Source organism: Chionomys nivalis, chromosome 12, assembly GCF_950005125.1.
Source record: "Chionomys nivalis chromosome 12, mChiNiv1.1, whole genome shotgun sequence".
Classification (NCBI taxonomy): domain Eukaryota; kingdom Metazoa; phylum Chordata; class Mammalia; order Rodentia; family Cricetidae; genus Chionomys; species Chionomys nivalis.
In genome coordinates, this window is record NC_080097.1 from 58,058,689 (window position 1) to 58,073,324 (window position 14,636).

Sequence of the window (14,636 nt, forward strand, 5' to 3'; positions counted from 1 at the left end):
AACATGTATATAAGGGGCCGGGGGACAGAGTTATAGTTCAAGTTGAAAATTTCCTTATGAAATACCTCAGCAAGCATGAAACAGACATAAGATTTCTTGTTAATTCTTTGTGGGGTTTTTTGGCTTTGAGTTGGCTTTTTATGTGAAAATTTATCTTATGATACAATTTTCTGTGTTGCATATAACAGCACTAAAAACATATACATTAAAGGGCTGGAGAGATGGCTTGACATTTACAAGCTCTAGTTTTTCCTGCAGAGGACCTGGGTTTGATTCCTAGCACCCACACAGCAGATCACAACTGTCCATGACTCCAGTTCCAGGAGATCCAACACCCTCTTCCTATGCTTGTGTGGTACACTGAAAATACATGCAGCCAAAACACTGAAACCTAAAAAATTATAAGTGTACACATAAAAAGATGTATGTGGTTTTCTTAGAGAAATTCCTTTAAAGCCCTCAATAAAGTGCTCTAAAAGAGACAATGTAAAGGGATTTGTAAACTAACTGAAGTTCTTTGTTTTGCTTCTCTTAAAGAAAGCCTCGGAGATGCCCTTCCAAGGTGTGCAGGTTTCAGGTGCCTAGGAGCCTAAAGCAGGTACACACCCAGAGGTCTCCATGAAAGAAGAGCCTTAAGCATGACATCTGCCCCCCCCCACCCCCGCAGGCTGCAGATCTGGAAGGTATGTTTCTCCCTGGTAGACCCTGACTGTCCCCAACAGTTTCTGCCCCTCCTGCCCCTCGCCCCTCCTCAGGCCCCATTACCTGCCCCTCCTGTCGCATTCGTTGACATGGTGTTCACTGGCATTGATCAATCTTTCTACCAAAGCCACATCACCCACACTGGCCGCCCTTTGGAACCGCCCCACAGGATCGTACCCAATAAGGTACAAGGGAAATCGCTGCTGTCTTGGACCCAAGCACCCATGACCCAGGCATGCTGGCCACAGGCGGGTATACCAGCGAGACCGCTGAGGGGCCCGAATGGTTAGGGCATCATATTCCATATCCTCCTGCATTTTGAGGCTCAAGGCTCCACAGGCCCTCCTGGCCCTCCTGGCCCTCCCGACAACCCCGCCCCCCTTCCACCCTCTGGGACCTCCCGGCCCTCCCAGCCCTCCTGGCCCTACTGGCCCTACTGCCCCTCCCTGCCTTCCCCTTTAACCACCCGCACCCTCCCAAACCCAACAGTAAACAAACGTTCAAAATCTGGTTAAAACTCCCCACTGAACCAAATAAGCGTCCTGCTTGGACAGATCCTTGGTTCAGTGTGAGCTGAATTCTGCTTCACTCTTAGCAACACAGTTCTAGGGGCATAGTGATACGCTATGACCTCACAATGGTACTCAGCAGCTGTGCACCAAGTGTGTGTTCTGTGCATGCCCATATCAGACTCCAGCGACAAAACATACAGTGCTCAGTACATGTAGACAAATATTGTATGTTTTCTGTTTTAAGGATGTTATGGTTCTGATATGGGAACTTCAATCTGAATACCCACAGAGGTATGGAACCTAGTAAGGGACCAGGAGGGAGGAGAGTATCTCTCAAGGAAAGGAAAAAGTCTATAGTGTTATGTAGCTATTAAGGAAAACTAGAATTGGATGGTTTAATGAAAAGGGGATGGGACAGAAAGGTAAAGGAAGGAAAATGGAGAGGGACAATCAATACTAAAGGTCCTTTGAAAAACTATATGGACATTGATTATCCTAGAATCTTCCTATACATATGTGAAAGGAACTCACAGGGAGATAAAAAACAACAGGGAGAGAAGACTTCAACTAGATATCTTGTGCCACCAAATTAAACCTCCAGTGCCAAGAACAGGTTACAGCCTTTTGAGTCATTCACCAAAGGTACCCATGGAAACCATCAAATAGCACAGGCTATTGCCAAGTCTCTTGGTTGCTCACACAAGCTGATGTTAAGGACTTGTTTCTGGAGGTAACACTTCTGTCACTGAATATGGAGAAGTTGAGCTGGTGTCTAACTACATTATTCACCTACTAACCACAGATCACTGTCCTGGAAGGTACTCTACATGCCCCTGGAGGAGAAAAGTAGTCCTCAATACCTCTCAGCACAAACCCTTCAACCTACAACCACACCCAAATGGAAGGAAGCTCACAGATATTTATATCTAGGGGATCCAACACCCTCTTGTCTCTTTGCAGGCACCAGGCATGCACACAGTGAACATACATATATGCAGACAAAACATACATAGACATGAAATGTGATCTGTAGATATTGAGAAGTAATACATTTATGTAGTAAGTTCACTCTTTTAAAGTATATAACCCAGTAGGTATTTTTTTACTATGTTCTTAAAATTATGCAACCATCATTCTATTTACTTTTAAAATAATTTTCTCATTCGAGAAAAAATCTCTTTATTCATTAGTAGTTACTCTTCATTTCTCCAGACCCCTACCACCTATTAGTTATCAATCTAACTTTCTGTTTCAAGTGTCTCATTCTGGGTATTAAAGAGAAATCAAATCATCTAATAAAGAAGTGCCCCATTCTTCAGTCCTTTGGCTACTTTCAAATGAAAGTAATGTTTGTGATATTTATTCATGTTATGGGATGTATCCTTTCTCTACCCCTTTCCATGACTAGAAACTAGACCACTCTATTAACACACCACCCTTTGTTTACCTACTCATCAAGCAGTAGGTAATTGGGGTTTCTCCCTTTTTTCTTATATAAATGCTCAGGTGCTGGTGGCTGCACCATTTTAATCTACATTCCAGCAGTAATGCAGCAGCAGGTTCCTGTTCTCTGGTATGTTCACACTCTCACATGTGTCCCAGCACCTGTGCATGCTAGACAAGTGCTTTCCCTGAGACTTATATCCTCAGCATGCAACATGTACTTTTCAATATTTAGACCATATTTTGCTGTCCAGCTTCAAATTCATATGTGATAGACACCACACACACACACACACACACACACACACACACACAAACACACACACACTCCTCTACCAAGTGCTGGGATTGCAGAGCTGTGAAACCAGGACTGACTTATCTTTTATATTTTCACCATCTTAATGGTATCAAGTATCATCTCATTGAAATTTGATTTGTAACACTTGACAGCTGATGATGTTGAACATCTTCCAGTGTGGCAGTGGGACATTTGGAAATCTTTCCAGGTCCCATGGTATGAGGGAGAGGTTCAACCCGCGGCTGGTTAGGGACAGACAAATATGCCATGTAGATGAAGATTGAGTGCAAAGTTTTATTAAAAGGGGAGGTGTAGTGGGGAGGAAGGGATGGGAGGAAGGGACAGAGAGAAAGAGAAAGAGAGAGAGAGGGAGGAGGGAGAAGGAAAAGAGGCTGAGACCTCCTTGCCTCAGTGAGGGAAAAAGAGAAAAAGAGAGAGGGGGAAGGGAGGGAGAGCACTAGAGAGACTGAGAGTGAGCAGAGGGTCACTTAAAGGGACAGGATACCATTTGCTATACAGCCAGGCAGATGGTGTGAGGTGTTGTGTGAGGATGTGCCTGAATACTAACAAAATTTCTCTTCAGATCCATTTATTGCTCTCTGTGTCACTGGGCTGTCATTCTAGTGTTGAGTTATAAGAAATCTTAAATTCTGAAGAAAATTCTCTATAGGCCTATATATGGTTATATACAACACATAACAATAATTCAAAGAGCAGGGGATATACAATGATTTCTTCTGGACCCATGTATGAGGCAAGCTCACACTACCCCCAAGCTGCATGCACAGCCCTATGTTTTCCTTACTAGCTAGCATTTTACAAGCATTTGCTTATTTAGGGAAGGAGAGAAATATAAGAAACACTTCTGTTTTTATTTTTTAATGGAAAGAAAACATGGGAAAAGGGCCATTGAAATGGCTCAGCACCTAAAACCATATTCCATACAAGCCTGATAACCTGAATTCCATTCCTGGAATCCATGATAGGAGAATTAAACCAACTCCAAGATGGTGTCCTCTGACCTCCACATATCTACCTTGTCTTTCACACACACACACACACACACACACACACACACACACGAGAGGGGGTAGCAAGGGGTAGCAAGTTCTTTTCTGAAGCCCTCCCCTGTGCATCCTTAGCTAGAGTGGAGTCCCAAACACCTCCATTTGCAGACATATCTTAAGTATACCTGGTCCAAGGCTTTTCCTCATCTGCAATCATTCCATTCCTAAGGATATAAACATTCTGAAAGTTCATCTTCCTAATGTGCACTGATATCATTGTACCATACAGATTCTAGCAGTCTGACTCTCCCTGGTGCTTTGTCCTGAACCCCACAGCTCTTTCATTTCCCTTGGGCATCCTGCACATAGCCATGCATGTTTGTATCCAGTGTAACCTCCTCAGCTCTGAACTGGCTGGACCTTGTGTAGATGCATCTGTGCCTGTGAGTTCAGGGATTATAGGAGTATGACACCACACCTGACTAAAGAGGCTAGACTTAAGTGTGAAAAGTTGTAATTGCTTTTTTATGCAGAAACATAGATTTTTTTTCTCAAAGGGGGCTTTAAATGGGCAGTCAATATAAACAGTGAAAAACCTTAGCAAATTGGGAAAAGGCAAGAAAAAGAACAAATAACATCAATATAACAACAAAACAAAAACCTAAACAACCCAAAACAAAACCCTAAACCAAAACCCAAAGAAAATGAAGATAAGTAGCATTCTCTCTCTGCAGATTGAATAGCACAGAGAGACAACATACGCTTTGCCTTGGAGACATAAGAGGAAGACAGTCACCAACTGTAACAGAATTTTCAAAATGAAAACAGCCACTCATCTTTGGGGCTTTATATGCATGTTCTCCCCAAGGGTGAGAAGGCATTTTCCTTCTTGTGAGTTCCCAGTCATGAAGTGGTGTCTGTTTATGAAGAGGCCTAGATCCTAGGGTAAAAATGAGATGTTTTCAAGATGTCTATGGGTTCCTTTGGCTTCCTCAGTTCCTACAACAGTGTTGTCAAGGGGGAAAAGGAGTCAAGACCCAGAAGCAGCCATGCTGGATTACTGGGTAGACATCATCAAGACCTATTACACAAAGGAAACCAAATTTGAAGAACAAAATGCATGCCCAAAATTGAGTAGCTTCTGGCAATGGGGATAAACTGGTGGCTCTTACAGTAGCAGCTCCTTCTGAAAGTGGCCCTCAGTCTGGGCTGTAGCCTGTTCAAGCCCAAACTGAAGATTCTTGGACCTGGGAGATTGGTGTAGGAGGTTCTTTTGTCTATATGTTGATTTCATTGGTTGAATAAAGAAACTAACTTGGCCTTTTGATAGGGCAGCACTTAGATAGGCAGGCACAAGAGAACTGTATGCTGGGAGAAAGAAGGAAGGCAGGGAGAGCTGCCATGGAGCCTCCAGGTCAGACATACTGAATCTTTCCCAGTAAGCCACAACCTGGTTGTGAACACAGATTATTAGAAATGAGTTGAATCAAGATGTGAGAGGTAGACAATAAGAGGCTAGAATTAATTGGCCAGGAGATAATTTAATTAATACAGGTGCTGCACGGTTATTTCAGGGGTTAAGCTAGCCGGGCAGCGGAATGCAACCTGCTCCTCCTTCAACAGAGTGGCTGCCCAATGTGGCCGACCAATGTCACGTAAAACCTGAGAAGTCTTTAAAAAAAATTCTAGACACACAGAAAATAACAGACTTTAACATAGCTTTTTGCTGTTTGCTGGTGACATGCTGAAGAGAGATTTTCCTAATTCAGATGTAGAAAAAAAGCTGCACAGTTTTAAAAAGTCGGCTTTCTGTGCTATGCTCCTAGTGTGACCTCTGTCTCTCGCGGGACACAGAGAATTTGGATGGGGTTTTGTGAGTAAAGTGCTACGGCTTGCTTGATGGCAATGTGAACTGCTGTGTGCCTGGAACTGTGTATGGCTCAGGGGCACCAAATGGCTCTGAGGCAGGAGCGGCTCCACTATGCTGAACTGTGCTGATCTCAGGCAGGAACTATCATAATTATCATAATAACAGCACAGTTAAGGTTTAGACTGGGCAGGAAAGAGGCGGTACCTTATTACCCCAAATGGCGCAACTGAAGTTTTTAAGTTGTGCTTAGCATTTTAATAAGTACTCCTGGATAGTTAAGAATTACAGATTCACAATGGGACAGATTCAGATATAAAAGCCCTCTAAATGGGTCACACTGCTTAATAAAGGTACATATTAGTCTTAAGAGAAAAGAAATAAAGAGTATATAGTCATAAAATAATGCTTTTATAAAAAGGGTAAAGTCTTTGAAGAGACAGAGTAAAGTCATAAAGAAAAATAAGCCACGTAAAAATGAAAAATTCACAGAGAGTCTGGATTATTTATATTATTGGGTTCTTTAAATTTTTTGACCGTGAAGGAGCTAAATACAGAGAGACACTTCATTGTGTAATCTCCTAAGCTAAACCAGCATATACGTTTTAAAGGTATCATGACTTCCAAATTTGGGTCTAAGGATATGATGCTTTGGAAAAGAGGTTCTTCTTTTGTTTTCACAGAGGATAAGACCCTGTGGATTGCTTCTAGACCAATATGGTATGATAGACCACACCTTCTTGAAAGGTTGCTGTGAACACCCTCAAAAAATTACTTCAGTCAACTTCAGACTAAGATAAACCTAGCACACAGGATATACCATAAAAGACCTGATTAACAGTGCCCCCATACAGCATGAAGAAGTTTGGAGAGAAATAACTGTGCCCATATTCCCAAATATTATTTAGAACTGTTTGTTTACATTTCAAGGAAGATATGATATAGATATGAATAATTTGCTTTGGTATAGATCTTGGTTTATTGATAGAAATTTAAGGTCAATTTAATTATATGTATATGTATTTCTGATCTTAATTAAGGTATTGTGATTGTGTAGTTCATTTAAAAATGTAATGTATAATTAGGAAATATAGGTTGTCAATGGATAATCATCAATAATAGTCAAGTTTGTAGTCATGTTAGTTAGATTTTCTAGATATATAGAGACACATTTCAGTTAGATAGGTATTCTTCATATCTTTCAAAGACTACAGAATATGGCATTTAAAATGTTTTAATAACTTAGGGCTTTTCATGACAACAAGACACGTCTGCTCTTGGCAGCACCAAGCTACTTCCTGAGGAAGATGGGTATCCAAGAGGCTCCTTATGGAGTTTGCTAGCGATTTGGGCAAGAAACTGCTCTTGCCTGGACCGTTGCATAAACTGGACATGAAGAACTGATAAAGAGTGAGGACTGTTAAACTTGACTAAAGTTGAGATGGTCCTTTGGGGTTCCTGCTTCATGAAAGAGTCTGCAAGACATTCTGCAGGATACAAAAGAAAATGACTGAACTGTCTTTGAAATTTTTTGCTTCATGGAAAAGTCTGCTGGATACTATGGGCCTGAAGGCTGAAGATGGATGTTCCAATGATACAGAAAAACTTTGGGTGACAGTCCAGGCAGTGAGATGTCTCTGTCATTTCCAGAGTTTGGGAAGTTGCTTACTTATTGTTTACTTAGGTAATATTATATCCTTCTGGAGTCTTTGATGGAGTTGAAGAATAGATAGATAGTTATAGTTATCATTTTCCTTTGTTATGATAAAAGATAAAATAGATCTAAATACTGTAATTGTAATTCTTGCTTGATAGCTGCTCTGTTATATGTAATTTTACTATGTTAAAAAGAAAGCCTTTCTTTTTTGTTTAAACAGAGAAGGGGGAAATGGTGTAGGAAGTTCCTCTGTGTATGTGTTGCTTTCACTGGTTGAATAAAGAAACTGCATTGGCCTGTTGATAGGGCAGCACTTAGATAGGCAGGCAAAAGAGAACTGTGTGCTGGGAGAAAGAAGGCATGGAGGGAGAGCTGCTATGGAGCCTCCAAGTCAGACATGCTGAATCTTTCTAGGTAAGCCACGACCTCGTGGTGAGCACAGATTAATAGAAATGGTTAGATCAAGATGTGAGAGTTAGCCAATAAGAGGCTAGACATAATGGGTCAGGCAGTAATTTAATTAATACAATTTCTGTGTGGTTATTTTTGGGGTTAAGCTAGCCAGGTGGTGGGATGCAGCCTGTGCTCCTCTTACTACAGGAGATGAAAGCAATTAGAACACAGGTGAGGAGACATGCATTTCAACTGTCTAGCTACCATCTTCCACCACCTTACGTGGCCTGGACAATCAACATTGATCTTTGGACTGATACCATTCTTTTTATCCTCAAAAGAAAAGGATCACATAGTAGCTAGGCCTAGAATTTTTTCAGACCTAAACACGTCATATTTTAAACAGCACTGTAAAATGGTCTTTCTACTTGAATGAATAGGACATTCTCCTAAAGTTCAGAAAAAAATCATTTTGTAAATAACAACAGGATATTAATACCATGTCCAAGAGTATATGAGCAATACAATTGTTATTGATGATGAGTTACTGATCAACTATATCATTTTATTGATAATCATAATAAAGCCTTGCCATCTAGGAAGCTGAACAAGGTCATGAGGCTAGCTGAGTTCTCATGTCCAGGAAACAATTGAACATGAACATCATGCAGGATAGAGCCTCTCATGCTAGAGCAGCATTTCCTGAGATGTGTGCCTGAGTACCCTGGCCCTGCCAGGGATCTGGGACCAAGCAGAAACTTGTGGTATCCTTGGGACTAGAGCTGGGAACCTGCATCCTGGCTCTCTTTGGGAATTGGTAACAGCATACTCTGAGAAGGTTCTGATCTCACCTGTAGCTGAGGCATCTGCCTGTGTCATCCTGGAAAGTTCTTAACCTATTCTATTCAGAGAACACTTTGCACAAGAAATGGGTAATATTGCAGAAAACAAAGTTCAAAGGTGGAATTCTCTTCTCCACAAGGGATGTTCCTAAACAAAAGTGTTATTTCAGCCAGGTATGGTGGTACACACATTTAAATCCCATTACTTGGAAGCTGAAGCAGGCAGATCACTGCCAGTTCAAGAAACTTTTGCTCAGAACATGGAGAGTTCAGAAGGGAGGAAGGAAGACTCAATTCTGGAGATACACTGAGTATCAAATATATTGTTTTCTGAACAGAATTTCTTGTTGATTGGACCAGGACAATTCTCTTAGGTATTTTTCCCTGGTTCTAGTTGGAAACCATACATGTGAGCAGAAGACAATAAAAGACAGAGATTCCAGGTAAAAGGTACCTACTGGGCTCTACTTCCTCTCCGACCCTGGGTTCCTACCTCAGCTGGAAGAATTCAAAGTGATGCTGTAGCTTTTCTGACAAGTCCTTTTTCTGCATGGGCATTCCCCTTTGCTTCCACAGGAACTGAAGACTTTCCTCCAATCTCTTGAGCTCCAGTTCATTAGAAGACTGTGTTGTTAGTGGAGAGTCACAGACCATCATACATCTCTAGGCACATACAAAGGATCCAAATAGCTTGCTGGTCAGCTAGGTAGACAAAACAGTAAAAGCACCCAGGAGAGTTAGAAACCTGGATTCAATTTAGAGACTGATCAGAAACAGAGTGACTACTAGCCAATCGCACACATGCATAACACACAAGATCACCTAAATACTTATACTACTACTACTACTAGCACACACACACACACATACAAAGAGAGAGAGAGAAGGAGAGAGAGAGAGAGAGAGAGAGAGAGAGAGAGAGAGAGAGAGATGGAGAAAGGAAAGGAGGAAAGAAGGAAGCCAGTAGAAAGAAATATCATGGCAGAAGAGGACATCTAATGTGGGATTCCCCTCTGTATGCTGTTAATATGTTTTATGCCATTGGTTAATAAAGATGTTTTCTGTCAATAGCTTAACAGTGGAAAGCCAGGCTTGAAAAGCTATATACAGAGAGTACTTGGAGTCAAGGAAAATACATTTAGATGTCCCCAGAAGACAGACACACCAGAACCTTGCCAGAAAGCCACATCACTGTGGCAATTCTGAGAGTAATAGAAATGGGTTAATTTAAGACTTAACCAAAAATACACTTAAGCTATTGGCCAAACAGTATTGCAAATAATATAGTTTCTGTGTGATTATTTCAAGTCTGGGCAGTCTGAAAATGAACAAGCAGCCTCCAACAACAGACTAGTGTGCCAGTGTGGGGCTGATTACATCCTTGTAAAACCTGAGAAGCTTGAAAATAAATTCTAGACACAAAGGGAAAGAGATAAGAATGGCTTCTTGGTAGCTGGCATTTTTTTTTTTTTTGGATAGGCTGTGTTTGTTGAAGGGGAGCGGGAGCACCATGGTTCCTGTATAAGAAGCTTCTTTATTCGGCAGTAGCAAAAAAAAAGTGTGGTTTCCAAATGGAGGCTTCCTGGTGTGTGTTGTCAGTGTGCACACTGGACCTTTCAGGAGGCAAAGCACTCCAATAGGGTGTGTGAGCAGTGTGCTGCAAGTTATTTGGTCACTACATGGACCAACTGGTTACCAGAGTTGAGGCAGTGAGCATGACTCCCACCCGATAGTCTCGGATGCAGTGAACAGACCTTTGCCATTTGGATTAGGTGGAGCCAAAAGGCAAAGCAGCCTTGGGCCTAGCCACACCACTTTGTATTTTAAGAAGCAGTCCTGGTCAGAAAAGGATTACAGATACACAATAAAGACAAATTAAGATGAAAATGAACTCTAAATGGGTCACAGTTTTGGAATAAAAAGAATATATTCAGTTACAAAAGGAAATAAGTGGTTATAAAAAGTCTTTAAGGCGATAGAATACAGACAGTCATAGATAAAAGGAGTAATAAAAATAAGCCACATATAGATAGAATATACACAGAGATTTTGGATTATGTATATTATTGTGTTTTCTCTGAATTTTTGAGTGTGAATGAGCTAACTACACAGAGATATTTCATTGTACAGATATTTCATTGTTGCTAAGGTAAACCAACATATATATATTTTAAAGGTATCTTGACTTCAAAACTTGGGTCTCAAGATTTGTTGTCTTGGAAAAGAGATTTTGTTTCCAAAGCGGATGAGAACTTGTGGATTCCTTCCAGATTAATGTGGTTTGGTGGACCAAGATCCCCCCAAAAGTTACTGTGAACACCCTTCAAAATTACTTTGCCCAACAAAAAGCAGGAAGTAGTGGAGATAACTACATCCAAATTCCCTAGATGATTGTTTACATTTAAAGGGGAATATGCTATAGAGATGGGTACTTTGCATTGGTATAGATCTTTGTTCAATGATACAAATTTTAGGTCAGTTTTGTTATTTGTAAATTTATGCTCTTGATTAAAGTGTTGTGTTTGCGCAGCTCATTTAAAAATGTAGTATATAATTAAGAAATATAGGCTAATAATAGTCATCTACAATGATCAAGATTGTCGTCATGTTAGTTAGCTTTTCTAGATATATAGAGATATATTTCAGTTAGATAAATAATCTTCAAACCTTTCAAAGACTAACAGAATATGACATTTAAAATGTTTTAAAAACTTATAACTTCTCATGACACATCTGCTCTTGGCAGCACCAATCTACTTTAAGAGGATGATGGACATTAAAGAGTCTCCTCATGGAGTTTGTTAATCATGAGGGCAAGAAACTGCTCTTGCCCGAACTGCCTGACTGGACTTGCAGAACTCATAGAAAAATGACTACTGAAGTTGTCTAAAGAAGGTGAGAAGGAGCCAGGCGGTGGTGGCGCACGCCTTTAATCCCAGCACTCAGGAGGCAGAGGCAGGCGGATTTCTGTGAGTTCGAGACTAGCCTGGTCTACAGAGCTACTTCCAGGACAGGCTCCAAAGCCACAGAGAAACCCTGTATCGAAAAACCAAAAAAAAAAAAAAAAAAAAAAAAAAAAAAAAGAAGGTGAGATGGTCTTTCAGGGTTCCTGTGTCATGAACAAGTCTGCCAAACATTCTGTAGGATACAGAAGAATGTGACTGACAAACTATCAATATACATGGAACTGTCTTTGAAATTTCCTGATTCATGGAAAAGTCTGCTGGATACTATGTGCCTGGGGGCTGAAAATGGGATGCCTCAAAGTTAAAGAAGAAATTTGGGTGACTCTCCAGGCAGCGAGATGTCTCTGTCAATTCTGGAATTTCAGAAGTTGCTTACAATGCACTTCCTGTTTACTTACGTAATATATCCTTCTGAAATCTTTGATGTCTTTGAAGGAGTTGAAGAATAGGTAGTTACAATTATACTGTTCCTTAGTTATAATAAAATATAAAGTATTTTATTATAAAATCCAAGTATTTTATTATAAAATACAATTATTTTATTATAAAATCCAAGAACACATTAGAAAAGTTATCCATTATGATCAAGTAGGCTTCATTCCAGAGATGCAGGGCTGGTTCAACATACGCAAATCTATCAATGTAATCAACCATATAAATAAACTGAAAGAAAAAAACCATATGATCATTTCATTAGATGCTGAAAAAGCATTCGACAAAATTCAACACTCCTTTATGATAAAGGTCTTGGAGAGATTAGGAATACAAGGGTCATACCTAAATATAATAAAAGCTATTTACAGCAAGCCGACAGCTAACATTAAATTAAATGGAGAAAAACTCAAAGCCATCCCACTAAAATCAGGAACACGACAAGGATGTCCACTCTCTCCATACCTCTTCAATATAGTGCTTGAAGTTCTAGCAATAGCAATAAGACAACATAAGGGGATCAAGGGGATCCATATTGGAAAGGAAGAAGTTAAGCTTTCATTATTTGCAGATGATATGATAGTATACATAAGCGACCCCAAAAACTCTACCAAAGAACTCCTACAGCTGATAAACACCTTTGGTAATGTGGCAGGTTACAAAATCAACTCCAAAAAATCAGTTGCCTTCCTATACACTAAGGATAAGGAAGCAGAGAGGGAAATCAGAGAAGCATCACCTTTCACGATAGCCACAAATAGCATAAAATATCTTGGGGTAACTCTGACCAAGGAAGTGAAAGATCTATTTGGCAAGAACTTTAAGTCTTTGAAGAAAGAAATTGAAGAGGACACCAGAAAATGGAAGGACCTCCCTTGCTCTTGGATTGGGAGGATCAACATAGTAAAAATGGCAATTCTACCAAAAGCAATCTATAGATTCAACGCAATCCCCATCAAAATCCCATCAAAATTCTTCACAGATCTGGAGAAGACAATAATCAACTTTATATGGAAAAACAAAAAACCCAGGATAGCCAAAACAATCTTATACAATAAAGGATCGTCTGGAGGCATTACCATCCCTGACTTCAAACTCGATTACAGAGCTACAGTACTGAAAACAGCTTGGTACTGGCATAAAAACAGAGAAGTCGAACAATGGAATAGAATAGAAGACCCTGACTTTAGCCCACAAACCTATGAACACCTGATTTTCGATAAAGGAGCTAAAAGTATACAATGGAAAAAAGAGAGCATCTTCAACAAATTGTGCTGGCAAACTGGATGTCAATCTGTAGAAGAATGAAAATAGACCCATATCTATCACCATGCACAAAACTCAAGTCCAAATGGATTAAAGACCTCAATATCAGTCCAAACACACTGAACCTGATAGAAGAGAAAGTGGGAAGTACTCTACAACACATGGGCACAGGAGAACACTTCCTACGTATAACCCCAGCAGCACAAACACTAAGGACATCATTGAATAAATGGGACCTCCTGAGACTGAGAAGCTTCTGTAAAGCAAAGGACACCGTCACTAAGAAAGAAAGGCAACCCACTGACTGGGAGAAGATCTTCACCAACTCCGCAACTGACAAAGGTCTGATATCCAAAATATATAAAGAACTCAAGAAATTAGACCGTAAAAGGTTAATCAATCCAATTATAAAATGGGGCACTGAGCTGAACAGAGACTTTTCAACAGAAGAAGTTCAAATGGCCAAAAGACACTTAAGATCATGCTCAACTTCCTTAGCAATCAGGGAAATGCAAATCAAGACAACATTAAAATACCATCTTACCCCTGTCAGAATGGCTAAAATCAAAAACACCAATGATAGCTTCTGCTGGAGAGGTTGTGGAGAAAGGGGCACTCTCATCCATTGCTGGTGGGAATGCAAACTTGTGCAACCACTTTGGAAAGCAGTGTGGCGGTTTCTCAGGAAGGTCGGGTTCAACCTACCTCTCGACCCAGCAATACCACTCTTGCGAATATACCCAAGAGATGCCCAAACATACAACAAAAGTATATGCTCAACTATGTTCATAGCAGCATTGTTTGTAATAGCCAGAACCTGGAAACAACCTAGATGTCCTTCAATGGAAGAATGGATGAAGAAAGTATGGAATATATACATATTAGAGTACTACTCAGCAGTAAAAAACAATGACTTCTTGAATTTTGCATACAAATGGACAGAAATAGAAAACACGATCCTGAGTGAGGTAAGCCAGACCCAAAAAGAGGAACATGGGATGTACTCACTCATATTTGGTTTCTAGCCATAAATAAAAGACATTGAGACTATAATTCGTGATTCTAGAGAAGCTAAATAAGAAGGTGAACCCAAAGAAAAACATATAAGCATCCTCCTGAATATTAACCTTCATCAGGCGATGAAAGAAGACAGAGACAGAGACCAACATTGGAGCACTGGACTGAAGTCTCACGATCCAAAGGAGGAGCAGAAGGAGAGTGAGCACGAGCAAGGAACTCAGGACCGCGAGG